This window comes from Pinus tabuliformis, chromosome 1_1, assembly GCF_031772625.1.
Source record: "Pinus tabuliformis cultivar Carrire ecotype Pingquan chromosome 1_1, CPIR1, whole genome shotgun sequence".
NCBI classification, from domain to species: Eukaryota; Viridiplantae; Streptophyta; class Pinopsida; order Pinales; family Pinaceae; genus Pinus; species Pinus tabuliformis.
In genome coordinates this window covers 504041782-504048549 of record NC_142297.1, presented here as the reverse complement: position 1 = coordinate 504048549, position 6768 = coordinate 504041782, and positions in this window count along the sequence as shown.

Here is a 6768-nt window from a genome sequence, read left to right as displayed (position 1 = left end):
GCCTTTCCGACAAAATCATCCAAAAATGGAATGACAAGGAACTCCATCATCCTTTAGACTATGAATACACAAATTTTAGATGCAGGTCTTGTCAGCAACATGGGCATCTTTAGAGTGCATGTCTTGCCTCTAAAGGGGTGTTAGGGTATCCGGAGTCGTGAAAACCCAACCGTGGATGGCGTGATCAAAAGGTAGCTTGAAACTTCATGAACATGAAAAGCAATAAGAAGGTCCACCCTCAGCAAGAAAAGACATTTAGTGATTCTTCTTCCTCACAAGATCCTATGCAGCCCACGGTTGATACGCCTCCATTGTTAGTGGAAAAGAAGCCTCCAACAATGGAGAATGAAAATTCATCAGCATTAATCATGGCTACAAATAGTGGATAGAAACACCCACACGGGTCTGATAATTCAAATAGTGATAGGGATGTCCCGCACTCTAAGGAAGTGGTAAAGATGGATCTTTCTCTGAAAATCGAGGATATGCAATTATCCTATATTGTATCTAATAAATCTGTAAGATGGGTAGATGTTCATAGGAAGAAAGGGAAAATGGAAAAACCCCTGAACTCCTCTAGTGTTTGATAAAAAATGTCTAATATGTTCTTTGGTCTGTTGTTAACTATTTGTACTATATGTAATCCTTTTTGCTATTAATAAAATATTTTTTATCATCTTACAAAAAAAATAATAAAAATATATAACCATACTCATATCTAATATATAACCCTAGTAAATATGAAACAAGATATTACACATATCATGAAGTGTGTTTTAAAATGCTCATAACTTAGAGGAAAAAAATACAATCATATTACTAACTAATAAAATTAAATATATAATGTTATATTTATATGTATTTTTGTTGGTTTTCAAATTTAAACTATAGTAAAAGAAATCAAATTTGATTAAAAATGTTATACACATTTCATAAGCATAGGTCAAAATGATTATAATGAGTAAATTGTCTTTTAATAAATTTAAATATATATAAATAACAATGTAGTTTAATTAATAAATATTTTTTTAAGTTAATTTAATTCTAAAATTTGATAAACATTTTTTAAAATCATAAATATATGTTGTGGAATTTATAGAAAGAGAATTTATTATTGTTTTCAAAGATTTTGAATCTATTTATGTAATTAAAAAATATTTTAAAAAATAAAAATTTATAATCTCACACAAAATTATTTCATCTAATTTCAATAAAAAGTTATTAGTTAAATTGCATATATAGGAAAAAATTATGGTAATGGCTCTATGACTAACATGGTGAAGATTATATATTCATTTGCATGTATACTCGATGTAGGAATTAATCAACCAAAAATTGATAAAATAATTGAATTTAAATTAAATAACAATTTATGCCGTTGATCAAACAAAACTTTCAAGAAATATGCTTCGGGCTAAACATGATTGGCTGGTTAGGAATTATAAAGTGTGTCATCTGTCTAGAACCCTATACGTGGTATGTGCATCCGTTGGCATGTGCATCCATAGGGAATAGCTAGCAAAAATCTGATTTCCCACCAACAAATTCAACCTATTAAATTAAATTAAATTATAATATGGTTTGATATTAGCTTGATATAGTATTGTTTCATGATTAATGATGTGTAATATTGATTCAACCCCTCATATGTTTCTAAAGCACAAGTGTTTCGAATAAGCCGAATTGAAGCCCTTATCTATTTCGCTTTTCATTATCTTCATTATCTACCACAAATCCATGTTTTAATCGATCGGAGCAAAACCTTTTTTCAATTTTAAAGCAATAAATGAAACACACATGATCCTCTACCATTAGATGTAGTAAAGTATTTTGGAAAATATTCTCTTCTTGTAGTGATACTAATACAGAGTTGAGAGTTCTATGTAAGTAGTGATGATTTGCATTGAACACTAAATGAAAATTAGAAACTTCAACGTGCAGTGTAATTGTATGTTTGCAGTGAGAGAAGGGATGTGCTCTTACATAAAAAGGTATGTAGATTGCTTTTGTCATTCAATTGACAATGCAACATTTCTTTTTTATTTTACCTCCCCTTTTTAAATAGCTTCAATCCAATTTTAAATGAGAAGAGAGATATTTTTAAATAGCTTCAATCCAATTTTAAATGAGAAGAGAGACATTTAAGGCATTATGTGAAAAGTATTGATTAATATGTTTGATTGGTGTAGATTTATTTTATTATCATGATTTCGGTTGAGCAATTAGCAATTCAATATGGATTAAATAGTAGTCAAATAGAGATTGTGATAATTGCACGACTTACATAATTGGACCTCATATCCCTTCTACTTTTTAATATTCATCCACAAACATTAGAGAAATGTTGAGGTCTAAAATGGGCCTTCTAAGGAATATTATAAAATAAAGGTGGAAATAATAAAATAAGATTAGATTACATCATCAAATTTTAGAGGGAAAAAAGGAAGAACTATTTTTTCAACACGTATTTTCAACTTATCTCCCTATGATTTTACTCAAATTTCGAGCGGGAGCACTCATTGGATGTAGAATTTAAATCTTCATCCAAGGAGTACTCATGTTGCATATTTTTGATGGACCCTACTACGTGAAAAATGAGAAATACGTGAAAAAATGTGATTGCAATAATGTTTTTTATGTATATCTCATTTTTCGTGTAGCAGTATCCATCAAAAGTATGCAACAAGGGTACTTCTTTGATGAGGAATTAAATTCTGCATCCAAAAAGTGCTTAGGCTCAAAATTTGTGTAAAATCATAGAGATAAGTTGAAAAAAAGTTTGTTTGTTTGTTTGTTTTTTTTTTTATAACTCTAAAAAAGGTGAATCATCCCCCATGGTTGAAATCATCATCTTGAATCCTATTGGTTCTTATAAAGTTGATCTTGGTTGTATATTTTTGTTTTGAGTCTCATTTTAAACCTGAAAATTTCTCTAATAGATATTAGGTTCAATTACAAATATTTTAGGTTTAGGAATAAACCTAAATCCAAGCTCTACCAACATCCTTTAACCATCCAGAAATAATAACCAACATCCAATTTAGGCATTGAATGTCAATCTCCAAATTTTCAATTGTGGTTGTATTATCCAAAATCTTAGATAAATAGACAATGTGAAGCTACCATCTAATATAGATCTCAAATGATGTACATTGTGATTATGCCATCGCCAGGTTGTGTAGACAATTCCATGAGATTCTCTCGAGGGCACACAGACATTCTAAAAACGTTGCAAATTAGAATAATGACATAAAAAGATTTAAAAGTGGTTGAGTAATGACAATGATACCACAAACTAGGTAGACCAGGTGGAACGCTATAAAGTCAGTTTCAAACAACATTATGGATCACAAAAATCTGAGATAAAAAAATATAATATAAATTTTATTAAAAGTGACCAAGTCTATTGCATAAAAAAAATGATATTATATAAAAGAATAAATTAAGTGGAAAATTTGTATTTAAATATTATATGTAATATCAAGTTTTCAAATTTATCAATATATAATAAAAATTTAAAAATTAAGAGGAAAAATTTTATTTCAAATTTATTAATATATAAGAAAAAATTAAAATTTAAAAAGAAAATTTTCATTTAAATAACTTTTAGGTTTTCAAATTTATCAAGTATAATTTTTTACTCGAATTTTTTATTTTAAAAAAATTTACATTTTCATAAATTTAATCTCTATCATCATATTATGAATAATAGATTAAGATAAATTTAAATTGAGGATATTAATTTATAAAATAATTGTCCAATTGATTTCATATATATATATATAATGCATAATGAAGGCCCAAGAGGTGTTGATGGGTCACCAGTTCTATTATCTCCCATAAAATCTCATAGTGGCATCTCCAAGTTAGAAGAATAAATATATTCTATAGAAATCTTGACATGAAAATAATTTGCATAATAAATTCTTACTAATTATTTATAACAAAACTATTAATATATATATGTATATATAGATTCACACAACTAACTCAAAGCGTTATGGGTATAAATCTTGATATAAAATAATTTGCCTAATAAATTTATAGATTAATTATTTATAACAACCTTATCAATAAACATGTATATATAGATCCACACAATTAGCTGAAATGATTATGGGTAGGAATATTTAGTCACTGGCACCAAGGAGCTTAAGTTGATTAGATCGTACAAAGTGTTGATGAGCCCCCAAACTCAAATTCAACAACTTGTTCTCTCTCATGAATTCCAACATGGTACCTACATGTATTTTTTTTCTTTCTCGAAACTTTTCCAAAACAGTTTTTAACCTAAATCTATTTAGAAAAGCAAATAATTTTAAAAAATTGTAAACTTGGACACTTCTTAAAAATTTGTAGAAATGTATTATTTTTTAACTTTATAAAAATAGATTTAAAAAAATCATCAAAATATTTCAAACCTTTATAAAGAAACAAAATATTTCAATAATAATCTTAAGGTAGTAAATAAAAGAGTCTAATATATATATATATATATATATAAATAAAACTTTCAAATTTAAAGAACCAGGTGGAATCATTCATTAATGATCATTCGTATTTGTTGTTTCTTTATATTTTTCAATTATTGTCATGTTATCTTTCTATTTATCTATCTATCATGTGACCTTTCCTAAGATAAACTGGAAAACACCAAGGACAATGTACTTCTTTAGGACGTAGTTCATATGACAAGTTTAATGTATTTTTCACTGCGCAAAAATGTCATAAACATCTCATAAAATATATTCCAAAATACTCATAAATTGAGTAACAAAAATATATAACTCTACTTATATCAAATATATAACTCTAGTAAATATGGGGCTAGGTGTTACACATATCATGGAGTGTGTCTTAAAATGCTTATAAGTTGATGAAAAAAATACAATCATATTACTAACTAATAAAATTAAATATATAATGCCATATTTATATGTATGTGGTTGGTTTTCAAATTTAAATTATCTAAAAGAAATTAAATTTGATTAAAAATGTTATACACATAAGTAGATGTCAAAATGATTATAAGGACTAAATTTTCATTTAATAAATTTAAATATATATAAATAACAATGTGATGTAATTAATAAATGATTTTTTTTAGTTAATTTGATTTTAAAATTTGATAAATATTTTTGAAAATTATAAATATGTATTATATAATTTATAGAAATGGTTTCATTTTTTTTGTAAGCTACGAGAGTTTTTTCTTTTTCTATTTATAGCAGCAAGTTGTTCCATATACATAATCTTGGTGGCCTCAACTTGTCCATATGGGAAACCAAGTCTATTGGCCACCTTAGCCTGTTATAAGCCATCTAGTAGAAAAATTTCACAAGTCTTTCAACCCAAGCTAAATACACATCACATCTAGATACATTGTTTAAGGTTCGATCTAACATATAAAGACAGAAAAAGTAAAAGCTATCCGCTAAAAAACTAGTAAAGACTGGAAGTTAAAATACTATTCCTTTCTATCATCTTTTTCCAAATCCACGATAGCCGGAGCAACAACAGGGTCCCCCGGTGCCGGAGACAGCTTCATCAAACGCTGTTAGATCTCATCCAGCTTACTATCCTGCATAAACATCATAATTTTCAAATTCTTCATGTCCTTCTTGAGGTTGGGCATGCCTTGAGCTATTTCCACCATCTCCCTTGCCACCTGTTCTAGAGCTCTAGCCAACAAGCGTTTCATGACCCAGTATATGTGCAAGGTTTGTTGAAATAGCGTCATCCTGCCCCTGGTATGCCCTGGGTCCGGGACAATGTCCCCCCATTCTTCCATATCTGGCTCAGAGTCTTCTTCCATGATGCTACCCTCCATCTCTTGGATCAACTGGCGAATGTCGGCATTCGTTCCTTCTTTGTAAGCTCGAGCAGCCTCCTTGACCGTCACTTTAATGGATTTCCTGCCTCTCCTCGGCTATGCAGTCTTTGAAGTGGTAGGTTCTTTTCGAACAGACTGTCTCGGGCGCCCTCTACCCCCGCGGCCCTTGCCTCTGCCTAGGCAAGCCATCTTTTCATCTTCAGACTCCTGCTTGCAATTATCAACATAAAACATTAGCTTTTGAAGATCATCATACTTCCTGTCTTCCAGCGTTTCCTTTTGTCTCAGCATCCCCACCCTATTCAGGCCCTCCTCGTCTCTCTGGAGAGTCATGGCTCTCTCCCATCCTAGACTAAGGGAGGCAGCCGAGCCGTCTACCGTCCAATCCTTCCTACAATTCTATTCCTTAGTTTCCCAGATCCGACTCTTTAGACTGAGATTACACTCCCCGTGCAAACCTATGCTCTAGCTGTTGTTAATCAATTGATCTGGGCTATCGCTCTGCCTCTCATCTCTGTCCGCAGGCCTACCCTGTCTCAGCCCCTTCCCAGCGTACCCAAGCTTACCCCCCTCCTTCAACATACTATTCTTCTCAGAGAGAAATGCAAGAGGTAAGCAAGAAGAAACATACCCGGAGTTATGTTCGGCCACAGAAGTCCCCAACGCTTGTGCTGCCCTGCTCCCTTCTTCCCGATTCTGCGTTCTATGCTCTCTCCCTAATCTTACCACCCTCAAGTATCCCTTCCCACCTACCCTACGTCCCATCCCACTACCGCTGTCGTTCTTGCCAACCTCGCTCTTCATAATCATGCCACTTTGTTCCCTTGATGTTCCCGCGGTCATGCAGGACACCACCACATCCATTTGTTCCGGCTTGAGGATAGTAGGCGGCTGTCCTGGCCGTCCTCTTTCCTGATATGTCCTTATGCCCGTAC